The sequence below is a fragment of the Rattus rattus genome, chromosome 1 (assembly GCF_011064425.1).
Source record: "Rattus rattus isolate New Zealand chromosome 1, Rrattus_CSIRO_v1, whole genome shotgun sequence".
NCBI classification, from domain to species: domain Eukaryota; kingdom Metazoa; phylum Chordata; class Mammalia; order Rodentia; family Muridae; genus Rattus; species Rattus rattus.
The window spans coordinates 151,844,445-151,872,293 of NC_046154.1; positions in this window are offsets into that span (position 1 = coordinate 151,844,445).

A 27,849-nucleotide genomic window follows, 5' to 3' on the forward strand; every position below is an offset into this window, starting at 1 on the left:
TCTGTTTATAAAAGACAACACATTATGTACAGTGTTAATCCACTGAGATGAGAAGAACTTCCAGCCCACTGGAGAAGATGTAAAACAGTTTTCTGTATAGAGAATTGCTCTCCATTCACTGGATGGTGTTCTGAGTGTGCTCAAGTTCAAAACACACAGCACAGCAACTCAAAGGAATCCCTGGGGGGGGGGCATGCAAAGTTCTGTATTCTGTTAATTATTTGCTATTCCTCTTATCAGGAGAGAAGGTAGGCAATGTTAGCTGTTTTTATTAGGAACGAACTTGTTTACCAGAGAAAGAGGCATTCCAAGAATAGCTTTTTGAGTAACATTCCAATAACCATAAAATAAGCATGAAAAAAACCCCTTAATCATTAGTAAGTTTCTTAGTCTTCAAGCCATTTAGAATCTAAAGTGAACAAAACAATAGTTGCTATCACCTTATTGGAGCCTAAGGTAGAAATCCTTGATTTGAATTAAAGTTGGGCATGACTTGGTCTTCCTCCAAGAAGAAAAGTCCAAGGGGTTCATATGTGTTGTGTGCACTTTGCTGTTGTTCCTGATCCACAGGTCATATCAGATTCTCAACAGTCTTCCCTGGTATGACCCTACTCTGTGGTTACTCAAAAGTAAGAAATCATAGTGCTTGGTGATTTTTAGGTGTGATAGACTGTCTGCAGGAAATTAGAGAAAGGTTCATGTTCCTTTATTTAAACTATAAATAAAAGAGTGATTTATAATTTGAATACTTTTATTAAAATGATTAAACATGAAAGTATCTATTAAATGTTACAAATGACATGTTTCCATGATTTTTTTTTGATGGTGACAACTTATACAATTAAATAAATAAGGTGTCATCGTTATTATCCTACATTGGTAATTACAGAATTAAGGTCCCTGTACTTCTTGTAACTGGGCTAAGGATTCCTTAGAAATTATAAACTGTGATGCCCAGGCTTCATTTCCCTAGAATTTCAAATCATTACTTTGGAGTAGAATCTGGATATATGTACATTATGTTCTTAGGTTTCTTAGGTGATTCTAAAGTACAGTCTAGTTTGAGAATGAGTCAGTTGGGCTAATTTCTCAACAATGTAGCTTGTGTTTGATTGCAGAAGGTTGAAAAGATCTTGTTGTTCACCTACACTATGTGGGAAGACATGTCTCATAATGAACAGTTATTTGAATCTGAAGATCAAAGGGATGTCACTGTAGATGAGCAAGTCACAAATATAGTTTTATGGGTTGAGTATTGAGCCACGTGGCATCAAATCCTTAGAAATCTCTCAGTTGAGGTTACAGAGACTAGAGACTAGAAACAACAAATGACTATATCAATTGCATTTGTATTGCATTTGTTTGGATTCTCCCAATCCACTTAACAACATGTGTTTGTTGCTGTGTGAATATCATACAATGTTGCAGAGACATACCTACCTTCGGTTTAGTATGCAAGAATAGGGAGATTCAATCAGAACAGGTTACTAATATTTTGATTTTCATTAATTTGAGTTTAAAATAGCAATTACATCTGTGAAACAGCTATATAATAAAATTATATGACTTTAAAAAGTATATATTTCATTGAAATCTATATAATTCAAAACCAATTAACATTGTTGATAATAGTTTCAGAAAACTAGCACTGTATACTTATTCATACTTATACATGAATTAAATTAATGAATAGAACTGTATACCTTCACCATCTATCTTATTGTTTATGCTATAGAAGGTAAATTTTCTAACTCAAGAAAACATTTCCTATAAAATCAAAATAAATGGTTATTTATTGTCTTAGCTGCTTTTTTTGTTGCAGTGATTATGCATCATAAATAAGGCAACTTATAAGAGAAAGTATTTATTTGGAGATCATGTTTCCAGAAGGTTAGAGTTCATGACTATCATGGTGGAGAATTGCAGGCAGGCATAGTGTGCTGTCAGTAGCTTAAAGCTTATCTCTTAAATCACAAGTGGGAGACAGACAGAGTTAACTTGGAATGGCCTGGGTTTTTGAAACCTCAAAGACTGTCCCCAGAGACACCTCATCCAACAAGAGCACACCTCCTAATCCTTCCCAAACACTTCCACTAATGGATGACCAAGAATTCAAATATATGAGTATATGGAGGCCATTCTCATCAAAATGACAACATGTATCTTCTTCAAAGTCATACTGAAGAATGAATTAGTTATTCAGATAATTTAAACTTTTTGCCTTTAAGAAGTTGACCAACATTTCATTGTGTACACAGTTTCTTTCTTTTTTTAGTTATATAAACATTTTTTTGGATATTTTTTATTTACACTTCAAATGTTATCCTTTTTCCTGGTTTACTGTCCATAATCCTGCTACCCTATCTCCTCTCCCCCTTCTTCTGTGAGGGTGTTCTGCTTCCCCAACCACCCATCCCCTCCTGCCTCCCCACCCCGACATTCCCCTACACTGGGGGTTCCAGCCTTGGTAGGACCAAGGGCTTCTCCTTCCATTGGTGCTCAACAAGGCCATCCTCTGCTACATATGCAGCTGGAGCCCTGGATTTGTCCATGTGTAGTCTTTGGGTAGTGGTATAGTCCCTGGAAGCTCTGGTTGGTGGTATTGTTTTACTTATGGAGTTGCAAGCCCCTTCAACTTCTTCAATCCTTTCTCTCAATCCTTTCTCTAAGTTTCTTCTCCATTGACTTTAAAGCAATAAGAATACATTGCTGGATTCTTTCCCAGATTCTGCTAGGCTATGCATTTTGATGTTAATCAACCATTATGCCAAATATTCTTCATTGGGCTTTTATATCAGCCATTTCTCTAATCACTTTGCATTTTAAATTTTTCCTCTGTACTCATAATTGGTATCTTTCACTCAGGTCAGTTCTTTTTATCACAGTGGTTATCTTTGTCCTTGACTTTCACCAATTTTTAAAAATTTATTTGATCTACAAATGGCCCTTAGTCTATTGAATCTGCCACCTTTTCTTTTAAAAAAATCATTCATTTGGTTCTATTATTTTTTGTTGTTGTTGTTTTTGTTTGTTTGTTTTTCATTTTTGATTTTAAGTTGGGATCATAGTCTTTGAATGTTAAGGTTTGGCCTGTTGCTATGTATTGTAATGATAAATATTTAGAACTAAGTCTGGTTGCTTTCAGGATGAAAGAATCCTCAGGAACATTAAGTAACACTTGCTCCTCAATTTTAAAATATTGGTTGAATAAAGAAGCTAAAAGCCTATAGCTGGGCAGAAAGGAGGTAGGTGAGACTGTTGGCTCCCAGGCTTGGGGCCTGAGGAGAACCATGAAGAAAGAAGAAAGAAGATGGGAAGAGAAGACACCATGGGCTGAGGGATCATAAGAACTTGACAGTTTCTTCTAAGTGACAGGAACTGTGTAATTAATTCTCTTTTTTAAATTTAAATTTAAATTTTTTATTGGATATATTTCTTTAATTACATTTCAAATGTTATTCCCTTTTCCAGTTTCCTGTCCATAAACCCCTTATCCTCCTATCCCTCTCCCCCAATAGGGTGTCTGCCTCACATCCACTCCCTTTTACCATCCCCCTGACATTCTCCTGAACTTGGGGGTTCAACCTTGGCAGGACCAAGGGCATCTCCTTCCATTGGTGCCCAACAAGGCCATCCTCCACTATATATTCAGTTGGAGCCATGGGTCAGTCCATGTATAGTCTTTTGGTAGTGGTTTAGTCCCTGAAAGCTCTGATTGGTTGGCATTGTTGTTCTTATTGGGTGGCAAGCCCCTTCAGCTCTTTCAATCTTTTCTGTAATTCCTCAAACAGGGGTCCCATTCTCAGTTCAGTGGTTTGGTTCTAGCTTTCGCCTCTGTATTTGACATGTTCTGGCTGTGTCTCTCAGGAGAGATCTATATCCGGTTCTTGTCAGCACGCACTTCTTAGCTTCATCCATCTTATCTAGTTTTGGTGGGTCACATGTGAGGCAGGCTCTGAATGACCAATCTTTTGTCTCTGCTCTGAATTTTGCCTGCATATCCCCTCCTATGGATATGTTTGTTCCCCCTTTTAAGAAGGAGTGAAGCATCCACATTTAGGTCATCCTTCTTCTTGAACTTCATGTGGTCTGTGAATTGCATCTTGGTAATTTAAGCTTTTGGGCTAAGATCCACTTACCAGTGAGTGCATACCATGTGTGTTTTTCTGTGATTGGGTTACTTCACTCAAGATGATATTTTCTAGTTCTATCCATTTGCCTATGAATTCCATGAAGTCATTGCTTTTGATAGCTGAGTAATATTCCATTGTGTAAATGTACCACATTTTCTGTATCCATTCCTCTGTTGAGGGACATTTGGGTTCTTTCCAGCTTCTGGCTATTATAAATAAGGCTGCTATGAACATAGTGGAGCATGTGTTTTTGTTATATGTTGGGGCATCTTTTGGGTATATGCCCAGGAGAGGTATAGCTGGTCCTCAGGTAGTGCAATGTCCAATTTTCTGAGGAACCTCCAGACTGATTTCCAGAATGGTTGTACCATTCTGCAATACCATCAACAATGGATGAGTGTTCCTCTTTCTCCACCTCCTTGCCAGTGCTGTTGCCTGAGTTTTTGATGTTAGCCATTCTGACTGTTTTTTGAGAACATTTTTTGCTATCCTGGGTTTTTTGTTATTCCAAATGAATTTGCAAATTGCTTTTTCTATGTCTATGAAGAATTGAGTTGATGGGGACTTTGCATTGAATCTGTAGATTGCTTTTGGCAAAATGGCCATTGATACTATATTAATCCTGCCAATCCGTGAGCATGGGAGATCTTTCCATCTTCTGAGATCTTCTTCAATTTCTTTCTTCAAAGACTTGAAGTTTTTCTCAAACAGCTCTTTCAAACAGTGCTTGGCTAAAGTCACACAGAGGTATTTTATATTATTTGGGATTATTGTGCAGGGTGTCATTTCCCCAATTTCTTTCTCAGCCTGTTTGTCCTTTGAGTAAAGGAAGGCTACTGATTTGTTTGAGTTCGTTTTATACCCAGCTACTTTACTGGAGTTGTTTATCAGGTTTAGTAGCTCTCTGATGGAACTTTTGGAATCACTTAAGTATACTATCATATCATCTGCAAATAGTGTTATTTTGACTTCTTCCTCTCCAATTTGTATCCCTTTGATCTTTTTTAGTTGTCTGATTGCTCTGTCTAGAACTTCAAGAACTATATTGAATAAGTAGGGAGAGAGTGGGCAGCCTTGTCTAGTCCCTGATTTTAGTGGAATTGCTTCAAGTTTCTCCCCATTTAGTTTGATGTTAGCTACTGGTTTGTTGTATATTGTTTTTTACTATGTTTTGGTATGGACCTTGAGTTCCTGGACTTTCTAGGACTTTTATCATGAAGGGGTATTGAATTTTGTCAAATGCTTTCCAGCATCTAATGAAATTATCATGTGGTTTTTATCTTTGACTTTGTTTATATAGTGGATTATGTTGATGGCTTTGCATATACGGAACCATCCTTGCATCCCCGGGATGAAGCTTACTTTATCATGATGGATGTTCATTTTGATCTGTTCTTGGATTCGGTGTGCAAGAATTTTACTGAGTATTTTTGTGTTGATATTCATAAGAGAAATTGGTCTGAAGTTCTCTCTCTTTGTTGGGTCTTTGAGTGGTTTAGGTATAAGAGTACTTGTAGCTTCATAGAAAGAATTAGGTACTGCTCTGTCTGTTTCTATTTTGTGGAATAATTGGCAGTATTGGTATAAGGTCTTCTACAAAGGTCTGATAGAATTCTGCATTAAACCCATCTGGTCCAAAATTCTTTTTGGTTGGCAGACGTTTAATAATTGCTTCCATCACTTTAGGAGTTATGGGGTTGTTTATGTGTTTTATCTGTTCCTGATTTAACTTTGGTACCTAGGATTCATCTAGAAAGGTGTTTATTTCCTCCAGATTTTCCAGTTACGTTAAATGTAGGCTTTTGTAGTAGGATCTGATATTTTTTGAATTTCCTCAGATTCTGTTGTTCTGTCTCCCATTTCTTTTCTGATTTTGTTAATTTGGATACACTCTCTGTGTCCTTTAGTTAGTCCAGCTAAGGGTTTATCTATCTTGTTGATTTTCTCAAAGAACCAGCTCCTTGTTTTGTTGATTCTTTGTATAGTCTTTTTTGTTTCTACCTGAGTTTGATTATTTCTTGCCGTCTACTCCTCTTGGGTGTATTTGCTTCTTTTTGTTCTAGAGCTTTTTGGTGGCTGTCAAGCTGCTGATGTATACTCTCTCCTGTTTCATTTTGCAGGCACTCAGAGCTATCAGTTTTCCTCTTAGCACTGCTTTTACTGTGTCCCATAAGTTTGGGTATGTTGTAGTTTTTTTGGGTAAGGTGTAGTTTCCCTCCTTGTGTTGGAGTTTTCCATCTGTTATCCTTTGTAGGGCTGGATTTGTGGAAAGATATTGTGTAAATTTGTTTTTTTCATGGAATGTCTTGGTATCTCCATTTTTGTTACTTGAGAGTTTTGCTGGATTAGTACCCTGGACTGGCATTTGTGTTCTCGTAGGGTCTGTATGACATATGCCCAGCATTGTCTGGCTTTCATTGTATCTGGTGAGAAGTATGATGTAATTCTGATAGGTCTGTCTTTATATGTTACATGACCCTTTTCCCTTACTGCTTTTAACATTCTTTCTGGAAATCTATGACATTTTATTTTATATGTAGTTAGGTATGATTACTATATCCTGCCAACCCTTACTTCAAATCTCTCTTGCTTCCAGAGTATCTGATGCTGCTACTACTCTAATTTGTACCCTAGTATAACATCTTAAGATTAAAAAAAATTATAACAAATTCTTGTTTCTATTGTAGATGCCTATTTACCCTATTTTTGCCTTACCACATTTTAAAAATTATAGCGTTTATTGGGCTGTGCATATGTGCTTGGTGTTAAGCCTGACAAACTGAGTTTGATGTCTGAGACCCATATGATATAAGGAGAGGACAGACTCCTTCAACTTGTCTTCTGACCTTTGTACTCATGCATGTCCTCCTCAATAAATATTAAAATATAAATTAAAAGATATTGTTTGAAAAAATTTTTGTGTCAAAATATTTAAAGGTTTCTAGCAGCTTATTGAATTTGTCTGTGTAGTGTTTTTTTTTTTTAATTTTGCTGGAAAATAACATATTCCTATAATGGGTTTTAATCAAATTTCCCCTCTTCCAACTACCTCTCCTGAAACTTCTCCCGTATTTCCCTTCACCACTATGTTTCCCTTCTAACTTCATGTACTGGTTTTTTAAAGCTAATGAGTCTATTTTGTGCGCATGGGGATCCACTGATACATAAGCAACCTACTGGGTTACATCCTTGAAGGAAACTGACTTCCTTCCTATTCTGGAAGCCATCAATTGTCAACAGAGTCTCAGATTAAGGGTGGGACTTCATGTATTTCCCATCCAACTCAGCCTGATGTTTCCAGAGCCTTTTGTAGCACAGCTTGCCTCTAGCTTCTAATTTGATTTCTTGATGGTTAATCAAAAGCCTGCATTTCTGGTCCAGTAGAAATAAGATGCCTAACTCTTCACAATTTATATTCATCCTGTCTTCAGATATGCAGCATTGTGACATTTCTACAGGTAAGAATGGTTAGCTGGAGTGTTTTACCACCTCTATATCTCTTCTGAAGCTGGTGCCAACATAAGATTTGTTTGATCTCTTTAGGCCTGTAGTTAACTTTTTTCAATTATCTGTGGTAACTGTGAAGGTTATACTCTTATTGTGTATTCTATTTAAAAGTATAAAAATTTAAATTAGATGCACTTCTTTCAAAGACTTGAATTTTTATCACACAAGTCTTTCACTTGATTAGAGTTATTCCAAAATATATTAAATTTACTTTAGACTATTGTGAAAAGTGTTATTTCCCTGATTTCTTTCTCAGTACATTTGTTATTTATATATTAATGAACTACTATTTTTTGCAAGTTAATTTTGTGCCAGCTACTTTGCTAAAGGTGTTTATCATCTGTATAAGTTCCCTAACAGAATTTGTAGTATCTTCTATGTAGAGTAGCATATCATTCACAAATAATGATACTTTGACATCTTTCCCAATTTGCATCTTTTTGAAATCCTTCAGCTATCTTATTGTTCTGGCTAAGACTTCAAGTAATATGTTGAGTAATTATGGAGAGCATTTAAAACCTCATTTTGTTCCTGATTTTAGTGGAAATGCTTTAAGTGTCTCTCCATTTAATTTGATGTTGGCTTTGTGCTTACTGAAAAATGTTTTTATTATGTTGAGGTATGTGGCTTGTATCCTCAATCTCTCCAAAACTTCTAGCATGAAGGAGTTCTGGATTTTGTCATAGTCCTATTCAGCATCTAATGAGATGATTACATGTTTTATACATGAATTATATGTATTGATTTTTGAATATAGAACTGTTCCTGAATCTTTGGGGATGGAGTCCTATTCATTATTTTTGATGTATTCTTGGATTTGGTTTGAAAGTATTATTGAGATTTTTAACATATATATTCATAAGGGAAATTAATCTTTATTTTTTGTTGAATCTTTAAGTGATTTGTGTATTGGAGTAACTGTAAAAAATTAATTTGGCAATGTTTCTTCTGTTCCTATTCTGTGGAATAATTTGAGGAATATAAGTGCTAACTCTTCTTTGAAATTCTGGTAGAATTCTGTGCTTAAAGTGTCTATTTCCAGGATCTGGACAAAAATGCCACATTGTCCTAGATATCCCTAAAGACTATTAAGACCTCATGACTCTGAGATGGCTGTATGTCTCTAGACAATAGGAAATATTGGCTCAAATTGGGTGTTATGAAGTATCCTTTTCTAATAACTATATCTAGATTGCTATGGTTTGAACATGACTTAAGTATCTCCTATGGTTCATATCTTAGTCATTACTGTCTTTTTACAGGTTGAGAGAAACTTTCAGTCAGAAACTAGTCAAAAGCAATCATGTCCTTTGGGGAGCAAACAGCTAGAGCACAGAGGACACTGTTGTCAATATTTTACATTTAAAATAAGAAGGTAAAAGAATGAAAATAAGCCAAATGGTCTTAGAATAAGTAAAAACTAAAGCTGCTTTTCAGACTCTGAAAATTGTATATAGATACCTGTGTTTGAGTAACAACAAACAAGGGACCTGGGCTGAGGGACATTATTCTGAGATCTATACATTCATACTGCTGACACTCACCTTAGTCAATGCCAAACATCATATCCAACAAAGTATTTATTCTTTGGCCAAATGCGGAAGGAGTCTCACAGATGCCTCCTCTCATTACTACTGGAGATACTGGAAGTTTTCAGGAGGAATGGATTCTTGGAATCTTCTACAAAATTCAACTTGTCCTAGAAGGAAGTCCTCCACCTTTTGAATCTGTTTCTAGTAAACATTCTCAGTGATTTCTGAGTTCACTGCTTAAAATTCTATTTGAAATTGTTAGAATACATCCCCATTTTTTAATCAAGCCCAAATAGGAAATATACTAATATTGTGTAAGAAATCTTTTAGTAAAAACATCCATAAAAATTACAAAGAAAAAGACCTCCTTTTATTTCTGGGAAAATAAAAATCACATGAATGAAGGCCCCTGGACTCCTGTGTAGAAAACTAGAAAGAATGGCTACTTTTGAACAGTCTTATTTCATGGTTGATAGCTTAGTATATTGATTTTGACATCCATTTGTTTTTTAACTGCTCCTGGTTGGAAAAAAATAAGATAGATGAACTGAGTCAATGATTGATATCATAGGCTTCTCATAAAAGAGGGTGGGTTTTATGTGGTTGCTTTTTTGTCCCCCCCCCAAGATATTTTTCTCAATTGCTTCAGTGACCAACCAAGCTGATCTTTATATAAAGAATATTGAATAAAGAGAAATAAAGGAGAAGGTCTGTTTACATTTGCTAGGCTAACAGAATTAAAAAAGCAATATTCCTAATCATGAGGGAAAAGGCATTTCTTTTTATTCATTTCAGAATCACAGCACCACCAAGCACCACCTGTGTTGGTTAGACTTCCCATTTCATTTTGCTTTTTAGCTACAGTTTTCCAAATGTTATTTACAGCATTACCAAAACAAGCCAGCTTATGACTAATTGGTAATGCTGGTAATGTTTTGCAAAGAAATGTGTGTGGTTGTGTTTACATACACATTTATTTCTTTTAAAATATAAAACATATACATAAAGGTTTTGAATATATATATTTATACATGTATGTATATTTAATTTTGGTAAAATGAAAATCATGGGCATTTTTGTCTAGCTGATTTTCCATTTTGTTCTGGCAGTAATTAGCCTCAATCATGTTTTATGACTTCTAAGGCCAAGTTATTCTCTTCCAAGCCTGGAAACATCTTGTTCTTTTCATCTTTGGTGGCACAGCCAAGTTTCTAAGCTTATATCATGCTGCCCAAAGTTCCAAAAGGAGTTTATCTATTTCATGTATGTTCCTGATCTTTCTTCTGGTCAAGTGTGGGTTATATTTGATTGACTTGCTGTAAATACACTACAGAATTTTTGTGGAATCTATTTTGTTACAGAAGGGAAGAATTTGCTACTAATTAAGATCATCTTATTCAGAACATAAGGAGATGTAACCTTAATTGTTTTAAAATCTAGATCTTCACTAATTTTCTACATCCTATGAGACTAACTTTCTGGAATATGTATGATTATGTTCATGTTGAGAAGCCCTATTTACACAAAGGTGCTTGTGAATGCATCTGGTGTACATGCTGAGGCGTTTCCTTTAATGGTCCCATTGCAGGTCTTCTTGTATTATGAATTACTTTGGATTTCTGTTCTGCATTCCTTTCCTTTTTTAATTATGTGTGTGTGTGTGTGTGTGTGTGTGTGTGTGTGTGTGTGTGTGTGTGTATGTGAAGATGGAGTTACAGCATACGTGACTTGTCTGATGTGAGTGCTGGGACCTGAACTCTGGTCCTTAAAATAGAGCATTAAGCTTTCTTAAACAATGAGCCTTCTTTTCAGCCTTGTTCTTGTTCTTGACACATTAATTTGCTGCTCATATCTAACTGTGTGAATATACATATACATATAATATATATACATATACTGTGTGAATCCTGGAATAAAAATTATGATGACTATAATCATGGGTTTAGAATTCCACTATTATGACATTGAAAGGCTTTTGTGAGGAGAACAAAAGTAATACTGCTTGCCAAGTATATTGAGATAAGCTGGGAGAAACTTAAGAACATCCATGTAGTATTTGGTGACACAAATATACAATACCTAGAATAAAAAAAAATTTAAGGATTACATTGCTATTAGATTTTGACGAAATGTCAGAAGTGTTGAAGAATATTATGTGTTTTCCTCATCTTGTTTTAGGTGGTTAACTTCTGTTTCATTCAGGATCTCTTCAAAATTCTCATAAACACAATGATAAACTATGTACATAAAAAGTCAACTAATGGCTTCCAGTCTCCATATGAACCCAGAGCTAAGGCTGTCCCAAAGTCCTCCAGACACAAAACCTGCCAGGAGAGAGCTGGTCTTTTAGGAGTGAGAGCACTCCTAAGATCACAAGCTCATGGGCCCAGAGGAGGGAGAAGCTCCAGTCAGAGACAGCAGGACAAACTAACATTAGAGATAACCAGATTGTGAGAGGGAAACACAAGAACCTAAGCTATAGAAACCAAGATTACTTGGCATCATCAGAACCCTGTTCCCCCACCACAGCAAGTACTGGATAACACAAAATCACCAAAAAAAGCAAGAATTGGATTTAAAATTTTATCTCATGATGAGGATAGAGAACTTTAAGATGGACAAAAATAAATCCCTTAAAGAAATACAGAAGAACACAGATAAACAAGTAGAAGCCCTAAAAGAAGGAACATAAAAATCCCTTAAAGATTTATAGGAAAGTGCAACCAAATAGGTGAAGAAATTAAACAAAATCAATAAGGATCTAAAAGAAATAGAAACAATAAAGAAATCACAAAGAGAGACAACACTGGAGATAGAAAACATAGGAATGAGATCAGGAGTCATAGATACAAGAATCATCAACAGACTACAAGAGACTGAAGAGAGAATCTCAGGGGCAGAAGATACCATAGAAAACATTGACAATATAGCCAAAGAAAATGCAAAATGCAAAAAACTCCTAACCTTAAGCACCCAGGAAATCCAGGACATAATGAGAAAACCAAGTCTAAAGATAATATGTTTAAAAGAAAATGAAGATTCCCAGCTTAAAGGGCCAGTAAATATCTTCAACAAAATTATAGAAGAAAACTTTCCTAACCTAAAGAAAGAAATGCCCATGAACATACAAGAAGACTACAGAACTCCAAAAAGTTTGGACCAGAAAACAAATTCCTCCTGTCATATAATATTCAAAACACAAGTGCCCAGAACAAAGAAATAATATTAAAAGCATTAAGGGAAAAGGTCAATTAACATAAAAAGGCAGACTTATCAGAATTACACTGCACTTCACAACAGAAATTATGAAAGCTAGAAGATGCTGGGCAGATGTTAAATAGACTCTAAGAGAACACAAATGCCAGCCCAGGCTATTATATCCAGCAAAACTACCAATTACCATATATCGAGAAACCAAGATATTCTGTGACAAAAACAAATTTATACAATATCTTCACACAAATCCAGCCCTTCAAAAGAGAGAAAAACTACACCCTAGCAAAGCAAAAAAGTAATCTTCTTTCAACTAACCAAAAAGAAGATGGGCACAAAAACAGAATGCAAACTCTAACAACAGAAATAATAAGAAACAACAATCATTGGTCCCTATTATCTCCCAATATCAATGTATTCAATTCCCCAGTAAGAAGACATAGACTAAAAGACAGGATACTTAAACAGGACCCAGAATTTTGCTGTATACAGGAAACACACCTCAGTGACAAAGACAGACATTACCTCAGAGTAAGAGGTTGTTCCCAAGAAACAAGCTGAATAGCCATTCTAATATCAAATAAATCAACTTTCAACCAAAGGTTATCAAAAAAGATAATGAAGGACACTTCATACTTATACAAAAAAAATCAACCAAGATGAACTCTCAATCCTGAATATCTATGCTCCAAATGCAAGAGCACCCACATTCATGAAAGAAACATTGCTAAAACTCAAAACACACATTGCAGCTCTCATAATAATAGTGGGAGTCTTCTACACACCACTTTCATTAATGGACAGATCATGGAAACAGAAACTAAACTGAGACACAGTGAAGCTAACAGAAGTTATGAACCAAATGGATTTAACAGATATCTATAGAACATTTCATTCTAAAACAAAAGAATATACCTTCTTCTCAGCACTTTGTGGTACCTTCTCCGAAATTGACCAAATAATTCCTTGCATCCTATCAGATCACCATGGACTAAGGCTGGTCTTCAATAACAACAAAAATAACAGAAAGCCCACATACACATGGAAGCTGAACTACGTATGCCCTACTTAATAGTAACTTGGTCAAGAAAGAAATAAAGAAAGAAACTAAAGACATTTTAGAATATAATGAAAATGAAGGCACAATGTACCAGTACTTACAGGTTAAAATGAAAGTAGTACTGAAAGGAAAACTCATTGCTCTGACTGCCTCCAAAAAGAAACTGAAGAGAATATACACTAATTGCTCGGTAGCACACCTTAAAACTCTAGAACAAAAAGAAAGAAGCACATACACCCAAGAGGAATAGACTGCAGGAACCAATCAAACTCAGAGTTCAAACTAACCAAGTAGAAACAGAAAGAACTATACAAAGAATCAACAAAACCAGAAGCTGGTTCTTTGAGAAAATCAACAAGGTAGATAAACCCTTAGCCAGGCTAATCAGAGGGAACAGAGATAGTATCCAAACTAACAAAATCAGAAATGAAAAGGGGGCCATAACAACAGAAATTGAGCAAATTCATAAAATCATCAGAACCTAGTACAAAAGCCTATATACTCAACAGAACTAGGAAATCCGAATGAAATGGACAATTTTCTAGACAGAGACCTGGTACAAAAGTTAAATCAGGATTGGATAAACCATCTAAACAGTCCTATAACCCCTAAAGACATAGAAGCAGTCATTAAAAGTCTCCCAACTAAAAAATGCCCAGGACCATTATATGGGTTTAGTGGAGAATTCTATCAGACCTTCAAAGAAGACCTAATACTAACACTCCCCAAACTATTTCACAAAATAAAAACAGAAGGAGCACTACCCAATTTGCTCTTTGAAGCCACAATTAAACTTATACCTAAACCACACAAAGACCCTACAAAGAAAGAGAACTTCTTATCAATTTCCCTCCTGAATATGGATGCAAATAAAATTTAATAAAATTCTCACAAACCAAATCCAAGAACACATTAAAACGATTATCCATCATGATCAAGTAGGCTTCATCCCAGGGATGCAGGGATGGTTCAATATATGAAAATCCACCAGTTCAATCCACTATAAAAACAAACTCAAAGAAAAAAATACCACATGATCATCTCATTAGATGCTGGAAAGCATTTGATAAAATTCAACACTCCTTCATGATAAAAAGTGTTGGAAAGATCAGGAATTCAAGGCCCATCCCTAAACATAGTAAAAGCAATATACAGCAAAGCAGTAGTCAACATTAAACTAAATGAAGAGAAACTTGAAGCAATCTCACTAAAGTCAGGGACTTGAGTTTTATTATACAGGTCTTTCACGTTCTTGATAAGAGTTACATCAGGATATTTTATATTATTTGTGGCTATTATTAAGGATGTTTCTTTTTCAGTTCCTTTTCAGTCTGTTTATAGTTTGGACACAGAAGGGATAGTTTGTTTTTGTTGTTTTGTTTGTTTGTTTGTTTCTTTCAGTTAATCTTGTATGTCTCTACTTTGCTGAAGGTTTTTATTAACTGTAAGATTTCCCTGGTAGAAGTTTTGGGGTTGCTTATCATTTCATCTGCAAATAGTGATACTTTGACTTCTTTTCCTTCTTGAGTACCTTGCATCCTCTTTATCTTCATTAGTTGTAGTATTGCTTTAGCTAGAACTTCAAACACTATACTGAATAAATATAGAAAGGAGATAATTTTGTCCCATTCCTGATTTTAGTGGAATTGCTTTGAATTTCTCTTTATTTAATTTGACTTTGTCTATAGGCTTATTGTAAATTTTATGACTGCTATCTCTAAGATTTTTATCACAAAGAGATTGTAGATTTTGTCAAAGGCTGTTTCGGCATCCAAGGAGATGTTCATGTGTTTTTTTTTCTTTTTTTTTTCTTCCACTTTTTTATGTGGTGGATTACACAGGCAGATTTTCTTGTGTTGAACCATCCCTCCATCTCTGGGATGAAGACTTCTTGAAAATGATACATGATATTTTTACATGTTCTTGGATTCAGTTTGTATTTTATTGAATAATTTTGCATCAATGTTCATGAGGTAAATTGGGCTGTAATTCTCTTTATCTGTTGAGTCTTTGTACGGTTAGGTATCAGGGTGACTATGGCCTCATAGAATGAGTTTGGCAATGTTCCTTCTATTTGCAATTTGAGGAATATTAGTATGAAGTCTTTCTTTGAATGTCTGGTGGAATTCTGCATTAAATCATTCTGGCTTGTTATTATTGGGACATTTTTAATTAATGTTTCTATTTTCTTGTTGGCTATAAGACTATTTAAATTGTTTATCTTATCTTGTTTAAACTTTGGTAAGTGGTGTCTACTGAGAAAATTGTCCACTTCTTTTATATTTTTCAATTTTGAGGAGTAAAATTTTTTGAAGTATAACCTAATGATTCTTTGGATTTCCTAGATTCTGTTGCTATGTCCCTGTTTTAGTTCCTGATTTTGTTAATTTGGATATTCTCTTTTTACCTTTTAGTTAGTTTGCATAAAGTTTTGACTATTTTGTTGATTTTCTCAAATAACCAAATCAGTGTTTCATTGATTTTTTTGTATTATTCTTTCTGTTTCGATTTTATTGATTTCAGTCCTCAGTTTGGTCATCTCCTCCTCTTACATGTCCTTCCTTCTTTCTTTTTCTAGAGCTTTCAAGTATGTTGTATGAAATATCACTAATTTCTTTATGAAGTACTATGAACTTTCTTCTTATCACTGCTTTCATTGTGTCTCATAAATTTGGGCATGTGGATTAAATTGTTTTATTAAACATTTTCACTAAAAATACATGTCTGTGATATCTATTCTTGGATGTCAATTTGATTACATCTGGAATTAAATAAAGTCCCCAAATGGAGAACACAACTGTGAGAAAGATTTGCTTAATTTGAAGGAAGTAGATCAATTTGTAATCTGGATCTTCCAGTTAGGAAAACACATGCCTTTAACTGGGTCACACCTTCTGCTGGAAACCTGTATAAGGACTTGGAACTTTTGTTTTTTGTTTGCCCTCACCCTGCAAGTCCATTTCTTTACTGGCATTAGAGCCTTCTTTAGGATTCCAGAGTATACTGAAGATTAGCTGAGACATCTAGCCTAGTGGACTGAGAAACAACTGGATTCTTGGACTTTCCATTCTGAGCAAGCCATTGTGAGATTAGCTAGACTGAAGGGTGTATGTCATTCTAAAAAATTCACAGACACACAGAGGGAGAAAGAGAGAGGGGAGGGAGAGAGAGAGGAGAGGGAGAGGGAGAGGGAGGGGGGAGTTGAGGGGGAGGGGAGGGGGAGGGAGGGAGGGAGAGAGAGAGAGAGAGAGAGAGAGAGAGAGAGGAGAGACAGAGACAGATAGAAAGACAAAGAGAGACAGAGATAGACAGAGATTTTGTTTTTTATAAGTTCTGATTCTAGAGACCCCTAAAGCAATATCCTGTGTAGCCTGCAGTTTTTGCTACTCCTCTTTAAGCTCCAGGCAGACTGTGCTACCTGGATTCCCTTGGATCCATATATAAGAAACAACACACACACACACACACACACACACACACACACAAGTTAATTTTGAAATGTCTTTGCTAACTCAATGACTGGGCACTCTTAAACCTACTCTGCCACCCCAGGTACAATCAGACAGAGTGGCCATTGGCCACTCCAAACAAAAAACTCACATGGCTTTATCCCCTGCAGCTAATGCCTCTTTCTTCTCTCCCCATTCTCCTGAATCACTAGCTTGCCTGTGGGGACCTAGGACATAGGAGGACTAGACAGAGAACCAATTACATTTTCTTGTCCATAGCCTTATCTGAAATTCCCCTGAAGGTATTCCAAAGTGAAGGTAATGATATCTCATTTGAACAAGATTAACACTTTGAGCTCTGTGCTCAGGGAGCTGTTACCTATGAACACCCACTTCAACAGAAAGCTGGTCAAGTGCTACCATTAAAATGGGCTCACACAGCCACTGGAGACTCGGTATCCAGACTAAAGGATTGTTACTTTATCCAGATAAAGGAAGAAGGGATACACTTTAACCTCAGTAATTCTATATTCAAATTACCAGACTCTGACAAATTTTGTGCTAGTTTATTCTTTAAATGTTTGCAAGATTGCTATGATGTGAATACTCTTAAGATATATGCATTAAAGATATATGTACTATTTTAGAAATTTGAAATATTTTAGGTGCAAAGCAATAATTTGTTAAAAACCTAATTTGTATTATTTTTATAACATTTAATGTTAATATAAGCAATGAAAAAATTACAAAAAACAAAGTATAATATCAGTTATCAACATCTTTAAATTGTCTTAATTCTTTCATTTGTTGACTATTTTTATTTTTATTGGACAATTTCTGTATTTACATTTCAAATGTTATTCCCTTTCCCCTCTCCCCCTACTTCTAGGAAGATACTCCCACCCAACCATTCCCACCTTAACACACTGACATTCCTCTATGCTGGGGAAACTAGTCTTCACAGAACCAAGAGCTTCTCCTATTGATGCCAGACACTACCATCCTCTGCTGCATATGCAGCTGGAGACATGGGTTCCTCCATGTATTTACTCTTTGGTTGGTGGTTTAGTCCCCAGGGATTCTGGTTGATTGATAATTGTCTTTCTTCCTATGGGGTTGAAAACCCCTTCAGCTCCTGCAGACCTTTATCTAACTCCTCCAATGGGGTCCCCATGCTCAGTTGGATGGTTAGCTACAAGCATCCTCATCTGTGAGACTCTGGCAGAGCCTTTCAGGAGAAATAAATATCAGATTCCTGTCAGCAAGCACTTGTTGGCATCAGCAATAGGAACTGGATTTGGTGGCTACACATGGGATAGATCTCCAGGTAGGACAGTCACAGGATAACCTTTCTTTTAGTTCCTACTCCACTCTTTGTCCCTGTATTTCCTCCTTTGAGTATTTTGTTCACCCTTTTAAGAAGGACTGAAGCATTCACATTATGGTCTTTCTTTTTCTTGAGCTTCTTGAGTGCATACCAAGTGTGTTGTTTTCTGACTGGGTTACCTCACTCAAAAGGATACTTTCTAGTTCCATCCATTTGCCTCAGAATTTCATGTAGTCATTGTTTGTAATAGCTGAGTAATATTTCACTGTATAAATGTACAGTGAAATGTACTTTCTGTATCTGTTCCTCTGTCGAAGGGCATCTGAGTTCTTTCCAGCTTCTGCCTAATATAAATAAGGCTGTTATGAACATAGTGGAACATGTGTCCTTGTTACATGTTGGAGCATCTTTTGAGTGTACACCCAGGAGTGATATAGCGGGGTCCTCAGGTAGCACTATGTCCAATTTTCTGAGGAACCTCCAGACTGATTTCCAGAGTTCTTGTACCAGCTTGCAAACCACCAATACCTATTTCTCCACATCCTTGCCAGCATCTGCTCTCTCTTGAGTTTTTGAACTTAGCCATCTGACTGGTGTGAGAGTGAATCTCAGGGTTGTTTTTATTTGCATTTCCCTGATGAATAAGGATGCTGAACATTTTCTTTAGGTGCTTCTCAGCCATTCAATATTCTTTAGTTGAAAATGTACCCCATTTTCAATAGGATTATTTGGTTCTCTGGAGGCTTGAAGTTCTTGTCATACAATCTTTCACTTGCTTGGTTAGAGTCACACTGAGGTATTTTATATTATTTGTGACTATTGTGAAGGGTGCCATTTCCCTAATTTCTTTCTTAACCTGTTTATCTTTTGAGTAGAGGAAGGCTACTAACGTGTTTGAGTTAACTTTATACCCCGACACTTTGCTGAAGTTGGTTATTAGGTTTAGACATTCTCTGGTGAAAGTTGTAGGGTCACTTAAGTATACTATCATGTCATCTGCAAACAGTGATATTTTGAGTTATTCCTTTCCAATTTGTATCTCTTTGACTTTTTTTTGTCTAATTGCTCTGGCTAAAACTTTAAGTACTATATTGAATAGGTAGGGAGAGAGTGGGTAGCCTTGTCTAGTCATCGATTTTAGTGGGATTGCTTCAAGTTTCTATTTAGTTTGATGTTGGCTACTGATTTTCTGTATATTGCTTTTACTATGTTTAGGTATGGGCCTTAAATTCCTGATCTCTCCAAGATTTTTATCATGAGGATGTTTTGAATTTTGTCAAATGCTTTCTCAGCATCTAATGAAATGACAATGTGCCTTTTTTGAGATTGTTTTTATAGTAGATTACATTGATGTATTTCTATATATTGAATCATCCCTGCATCCCTAGGATGAAGCCTACTTGATCATGACGGATGATCCATAATGTGTTTTTGGATTCTTTATTGGGTATTTTTACATTGATATTCATGAGGAAATTGGTCTGAACTTCTATTTCTTTGTAGGGTCTTCGTATGATTTTGGTATAATCATAGTTGTGACTTTAAAGAGCAAATTTCCTAGTGTTCCTTCTGTTTCTATTTTGTGGAATAGTTTGAAGAGTGTTGGCATTAGGTCTTCTTTGAAGGTCTGATATAACTCTGCACTAAACCCATGTGGTCCTGGGCTTTTTTTGGATGGGAGACTTTCAATGACAATTTCTATTTTTTTAGTGGTTATTGGACTATTTATATGGTTTATCTGATCCTGATTTACTTTTAGGGGGACTAATGGCCCCAGCTGCATATGTAGCAGAGGACAGCACTTCTGGAATCAATGGGAGGAGAAGCCCATGGTCCTGTGAATGTTTTTTTCCCAGTGTAGGGGAATGCCAGGGTGATGAGGTGGGAGTGGGTACCATCCTCTTAGAAGCAGAGTAAAGGGGAATGAGAGAGGGGGGAACCAGAAAAAGGATACCATTTGAAATGTAAAAATATAAACTATCCAAATAAAAGTTTCTAGTCTTTGAAGAAGGAAACGAAGATATACCAAGATGAAAAGAAAATTGGGAATTCATATATATATTTTTTTTATTAACTTGAGTATTTCTTATTTACATTTCGAATGTTATTCCCTTTCCCGGTTTCCGGGCAAACATCCCCCTAATCCCTCCCCCTCCCCTTCTTTATGGGTGTTCCCCTCCCCATCCCCCCCCCCTTACCACCCTCCCCCCAACAATCACGTTCGATGGGGGGTTCAGTCTTAGCAGGACCAAGGGCTTCCCCTTCCACTGGTGATCTTACTAGGATATTCATTGCTACCTATGAGGTCAGAGTCCAGGGTCAGTCCATGTATAGTCTTTAGGTAGTGGCTTAGTCCCTGGAAGCTCTGGTTGCTTGGCATTGTTGTTCATAAGGGGTCTCGAGCCCCTTCAAGCTCTTCCAGTTCTTTCTCTGATTCCTTCAACCGGGTTCCTATTCTCAGTTCAGTGGTCTGCTGCAGGCATTCGCCTATGTATTTGCTGTATTCTGGCTGTGTCTCTCAGGAGAGATCTACATCCAGGATCCTGTCAGCCTGCACTTCTTTGCTTCATCCATCTTGTCTAATTGGGTGGCTGCATATGTATGGGCCACATGTGGGGCAGGCTCTGAATGGGTGTTCCTTCTGTGTCTGTTTTAATCTTTGCCTCTCTCTTCCCTGCCAAGGGTATTCTTGTTCCCTTTTTAAAGAAGGAGTGAAGCATTCACATTTTGATCATCTTGAGTTTCATGTGTTCTATGCATCTAGGGTAATTCAAGCATTTGGGCTAATAGCCACTTATCAATGAGTGCATACCATGTGTGTTTTTCTGTGATTGGGTTACCTCACTCAGGATGATATTTTCCAGTTCCAACCATTTGCCTACGAATTTCATAAAGTCATTGTTTTTGATGACTGAGTAATATTCCATTGTGTAGATGTACCACATTTTCTGTATCCATTCCTCTCTTGAAGGGCATCTGGGTTCTTTCCAGCTTCTGGCTATTATAAATAAGGCTGCTATGAACATAGTGGAGCATGTGTCTTTTTTATATGTTGGGGCATCTTGTGGGTATATGCCCAAGAGAGGTATAGCTCGATCCTCAGGTAGTTCAATGTCCAATTTTCTGAGGAACCTCCAGACTGATTTCCAGAATGGTTTTAACAGTCTGCAATCCCACCAACAATGGAGGAGTGTTCCTCTTTCTCCACATCCTCGTCAGCATTTGTTGTCACCTGAGTTTTTGAACTTAGCCATTCTCACTGGTATGAGGTGAAATCTCAGGGTTGTTTTGATTTGCATTTCCCTTATGACTAAAGATGTTGAACATTTCTTTAGGTGTTTCTGAGCCATTCAGCATTCCTCAGCTGTGAATTCTTTGTTTAGTTCTGAACCCCATTTTTTAAATAGGGTTATTTGTCTCCCTGCGGTCTAACTTTTTGAGTTCTTTGTATATTTTGAATGTGAGTCCTCTATCTGTTGTAGGATTGGTAAAGATCTTTTCCCAATCTGTTGGTTGCCGTTTTGTCCTAACCACAGTGTCCTTTGCCTTACAGAAGCTTTGCAGTTTTATGAGATCCCATTTGTCGATTCTTGATCTTAGAGCATAAGCCATTGGTGTTTTGTTCAGGAAATATTTTCCAGTGCCCATGTGTTCGAGATGCTGCCCTAGTTTTTCTTCTATTAGTTTGAGTGTATATGGTTTGATGTGGAGGTCCTTGATCCACTTGGACTTAAGCTTTGTACAGGGTGATAAGCATGGATCGATTTGCATTCTTGTACATGTTGACCTCCAGTTGAACCTGCACCATTTGCTGAAAATGCTATCTTTTTTCCATTCGATGGTTTTGGCTCCTTTGTCAAAAATCAAGTGCCCAGAGGTGTGTGGGTTCATTTCTGGGTCTTCAATTCTGTTCCATTGGTCTATCTGTCTGTCTCTGTACCAATACCATGCAGTTTTTATCACTATTGCTCTGTAATACTGCTTGAGTTCAGGGATAGTGATTCCCCCTGAAGTCCTTTTATTGTTGAGGATAGTTTTAGCTATCCTGGGTTTTTTGTTATTCCAGATGAATTTGCAAATTGTTCTGTCTAACTCTTTGAAGAATTGGATTGGTATTTTGATGGGGATTGCATTGAATCTGTAGATTGCTTTTGGTAGAATGGCCATTTTTACTATATTAATCCTGCCAATCCATGAGCATGGGAGATCTTTCCATCTTCTGAGGTCTTCTTCAATTTCTTTCTTCAGAGTCTTGAAGTTCTTATTGTACAGATCTTTTACTTGCTGGGTTAAAGTCACACCGAGGTACTTTATATTTTTTGGGTCTATTATGAAGGGTGTCGTTTCCCTAATTTCTTTCTCAGCTTGTTTCTCTTTTGTGTAGAGGAAGGCTACTGATTTATTTGAGTTAATTTTATACCCAGCCACTTTGCTGAAGTTGTTTATCAGCTTTAGTAGTTCTCTGGTGGAATTTTTGGGATCACTTAAATATACTATCATATCATCTGCAAATAGTGATATTTTGACTTCTTCTTTTCTGATCTGTATCCCCTTGACCTCCTTTTGTTGTCTGATTACTCTGGCTAGAACTTCAAGAACTATACCGAATAAGTAGGGAGAGAGTGGGCAGCCTTGTCTAGTCCCTGATTTTAGTGGGATTGCTTCAAGTTTCTCTCCATTTAGTTTAATGTTAGCAACTGGTTTGCTGTATATGGCTTTTACTATGTTTAGGTATGGTCCTTGAATTCCTATTCTTTCCAGGACTTTTATCATGAAGGGGTGTTGAATTTTGTCAAATGCTTTCTCAGCATCTAATGAAATGATCATGTGGTTTTGTTCTTTCAGTTTGTTTATATAATGGATCACGTTGATGGTTTTCTGTATATTACACCATCCCTGCATTCCTGGGATGAAGCCTACTTGATCATGGTGGATGATTGTTTTGATGTGCTCTTGGATTGGGTTTGCTATAATTTTGTTGAGTATTTTTGTGTCGATGTTCATAAGGGAAATTGGTCTGAAGTTCTCTTTCTTTGTTGGGTCTTTGTGTGGTTTAGGTATAAGAGTAATTGTGGCTTCATAGAACTAGTTCCGTACTGCTCCATCTGTTTCAATTTTGTGGAATCGTTTGGATAATATTGGTATGAGGTCTTCTATGAAGGTCTGATAGAATTCTGCACTAAACCTGTCTGGACCTGGGCTCTTTTTGGTTGGGAGACCTTTAATGACTGCTTCCATTTCCTTAGGAGTTATGGGGTTGTTTACTTGGTTTATCTGTTCCTGATTTAACTTTGGTACCTGGTATCTGTCTAGGAAGTTTTCCATTTCCTGTAGATTTTCAAGTTTTGTTGAATATAGGCTTTTATAGTAAGATCTGATGATTTTTTGAATTTCCTCTGAATCTGTAGTTATGTCTCCCTTTTCATTTCTGATTTTGTTGATTTGGACACACTCTCTGTGTCCTCTAGTTAGTCTGGGTAAGGGTTTATCTATCTTGTTGATTTTCTCAAAGAACCAACGTTTGGTTCTGTTCATTCTTTCTATGGTCCTTTTTGTTTCTACTTGGCTGATTTCAGCTCTGAGTTTGATTATTTCCTGTCTTCTACTCCTCCTGGGTGTATTTGCTTCTTTTTGTTCTAGAGCTTTTAGGTGTGCTGTCAAGCTGCTGACATATGCTCTCTCCTGTTTTTTTCTGCAGGCACTAAGAGCTATGAGTTTTCCTCTTAGCACAGCTTTCATTTTGTCCCATAAGTTTGGGTATATTGTACCTTCATTTTCATTAAATTCTAAGAAGTCTTTAATTTCTTTCTTTATTTCTTCCTTGACCAGGTTATCGTTGAGTAGAGCATTGTTCGACTTCCAAGTATATGTGGGCATTCTTCCCTTATTGTTATTGAAGACCAGTTTTAGGCCGTGGTGGTCTGATAGCGCTATGGGATTTTTTCTATATTTCTGTAACTGTTGAGGCCTGTTTTTTGACCAATTATATGGTCAATTTTGGAGAAAGTACCATGAGGATCTGAGAAGAATATATATACTTTTGGTTTAGGATAGAATGTTCTATAAATATCTGTTAAGTCCATTTGGTTAATGACTTCTCTTAGTCTGTCTACGTCTCTGTTTAATTTCTGTTTCCATGATCTGTCCATTGATGAGAGTGAGGTGTTGAAATCTCCTACTAGTATTGTGTGAGGTGCAATGTGTGTTTTGAGCTTTAGTAAGGTTTCTTTTACGTATGTAGGTGCCCTTGTATTTGGGGCATAGATATTTAGGATTGAGAGTTCATCTTGGTGGATTTTTCCTTTGATGAATATGAAGTGTCCTTCCTTATCTTTTTTGATGACTTTTAGTTGAAAATTGATTTTATTTGATATTAGAATGGCTAATCCAGCTTGCTTCTTCCTACCATTTGCTTGGAAAGTTGTTTTCCAGTCTTTCACTCTGCGGTAGTGTCTGTCCTTGTCTCTGAGGTATGTTTCCTGTAGGCCGCAGAATACAGGGTCCTCATTGCGTATCCAGTTTGTTAATCTATGTCTTTTTATTGGGGAATTGAGACCATTGATGTTGAGAGATATTAAGGATTAAGGAATAGTGATTATTGCTTCCTGTTATATTCATATTTGGATGTGAGGTTATGTTTGTGTGCTTTTCTTCTCTTTGTTTTGTTGCCAAGACGATTAGTTTCTTGCTTTTTCTAGGGTGTAGCTTGCTCCCTTATGTTGGGCTTTACCATTTATTATCCTTTGTAGTGCTGGATTTGTAGAAAGATATTGTGTAAATTTGGGTTTGTCATGGAATATCTTGGTTTCTCCATCTATGTTAATTGAGAGCTTTGCAGGATATATTAACCTGGGCTGGCATTTGTTTTCTCTTAGGGTCTGTATGACATCTGTCCAGGATCTTCTGGCTTTCATAGTTTCTGGCGAAAATCTGGTGTGATTCTGATAGGTCTGCCTTTATATGTTACTTGACCTTTTCCCCTTACTGCTTTTAATATTCTTTCTTTATTTTGTGCATTTGGTGTTTTGACTATTATGTGTCGGGAGGTGTTTCTTTTCTAGTCCAATCTATTTGGAGTTCTGTAGGCTTCTTGTATGCCTATGGGTATCTTTTTTTTTAGGTTAGGGAAGTTTTCTTCTATGATGTTGTTGAAGATATCTACTGGTCCTTTGAGCTGGGAGTCTTCACTCTCTTCTATACCTAATATATCCTTATATATCCTTAGGTTTGATCTTCTCATTGAGTCCTGGATTTCCTGTGTTGTGGACCAGTAGCTTTTTCCGCTTTACATTATCTTTGACTGTTGAGTCGATGATTTCTATGGAATCTTCTGCTCCTGAGAGTCTCTCTTCCATCTCTTGTATTCTGTTGGTGATGCTTGTATCTACGGCTCCTTGTCTATTCCTTTGGTTTTCTATATCCAGGGTTGTTTCCATGTGTTCTTTCTTGATTGCTTCTATTTCCATTTTTAATTCCTTCAATTGTTTGATTGTGTTTTCCTGGAATTCTTTCAGGGATTTTTGTGATTGCTCTCTGTAGGCTTCTACTTGTTTATTTATGTTTTCCTGTGTTTCTCTAAGGGAGTTCTTCATGTCTTTCTTGAAGTCCCCAGCATCATGATCAAATATGATTTTGAAACTAGATCTTGCTTTTCTGGTGTGTTTGGATATTCCGTGTTTGCTTTGTGGGAGAATTGGGCTCAGATGATGCCATGTTGTCTTGGTTTCTGTTGCTTTGGTTCCTGTGCTTGCTTCCTGCCATCAGATTATCTCTAGTGTTACTTTGTTCTGCTATTTCTGACAGTGGCTAGACTGTCCTATAAGCCTGTGTGTCAGGAGTGCTGTAGACCTATTTTCCTGTTTTCTTTCAGTCAGTTATGGGGACAGAGTGTTCTGCATTCAGGCGTGTAGTTTTTCCTATCTACAGATCTTCAGCTGTTCCTGTGGGCCTGTGTCTTGAGTTCACCAGGCAGGTCGCTCGGAGCTGGAAGGTTTGTCTTACCTGTGGTCCCAAGGCTCAAGTTTGCTCGTGGGGTGTTGCTTATGAGCTCTCTGCGGGGCAGCAACCAGGAAGATCTGCGACGCCCTTTCCGGGAGCTTCTGTGCACAAGGGTTCCAGATGTCATTTGGTGTTTTCCTCTGGAGTCAGAAATGTGGGCAGAGTGTAGTTTCTTCTGGTGTCCCAGGCGTGTCTGGCTTTCTGAAGGTTTAGCTCTCCCTCCCATGGGATTTGGGTGCAGAGAACTGTTTATCTGGTCGGTCCCTTGAGGTTCTGGTGATGTCTCAGACGCAGAGGATTTGCTGCTCCTGTGCCCTTATCCAAGGGAATCCAGAGGCCGTATACAGTTTCCTCTTGGGCCAGGGATGTGGGCAGTGTTGGGCAGTGTTGGTGGTCTCTTCTGCTCTGCAGTCTCAGGAGTGCCCACCTGTCTTGCTGGTGAGTTCTCTCTCCCACGGGGTTTGGGAGCAGTGAGCTGGAGGCGCGGAGTACGAGATTCGGGAATTCATATATCTTAAGATCCAACTATACCACTCCTGGGCAAGTATTCAAAAAATTATTCCATTCCATCACAAGGACACTTTGCTCAACTTTGTTCTTAGCAGCATTATTCATAATAGCCAGAAACTAGAAACAACCTGGGTGTTCCTCAACTGAAGAGTGGATATAGAAAATGTTTTACACAATATAATATTACTCAGGTGTTAAAAACAATATCATGAAATTTTCAGGATGACTTTCATTTATCTTCTTGAATGAGGTAACTCAGATTCAGAAAGACAAGCATTATATGTACTCATTTATTAGTGGTAGACATTAGCTGTAAAATAAAAGATAATCATGCTGCAATCCATAGACTCAGAGAGGCTAAGTAACAAAGAGGGCTCAAAGAGGGGTTCCATGACTCTCACTGAGAAGGGTCAATAGAACAGATACTATGGGTAGACTGGTGATGGTTGAAAATGGGAACAGGAGGGATAAGGTTTGTGTGTCGGGGGGAGCAGATAATGGAAAGAGAGAGTATTGGGAGAGACAACTGCAAGTTGTGCTGGGATAAAGGTGGCAAAGAAATTGCGAAAGTGGCAGGCTAATGATTGGTCCAGCTTGAGACCCAGGCCATAAAAGAGAGCCCACACCTGACACTGAAACTAGAGGTGGTGTAGTCCAGAGACCTAAGATAGAACCAAACATGACCATGAAAACAGTCAAAATTTCCTAATGATACTCTAATATAGTCATAGAGTGGAGCATGGTATAATTGTCATCAGGGAGGCTTTATCCAGCAACTGATGGAAGCAGATGTAGAGGCCCACAGACAAACACTAGAGCTCAGAGAATCCTGAGGAAAAGAAGTAGGAAGGATTGTAGGGGCCAGAAGGGATACACACACACACACACACACACACACACACACACACACACACACCATAGAATCATTGACCTGGGGGTTCACAGTGGCTCACAAAGACTGAATCAACAATCAGAGAGCCTGCATTGGTTTCACCTAGTCCTGATGCATATGTTATGGCTGTGTAGCTTGGTCTTCCTAACAAAAGAGTAGTGGAGATTGTCTCTGACTCTTGCTGCCTTTTTTTCCTACTAAGTTGTCTTGTCCTGACTTAACATATGA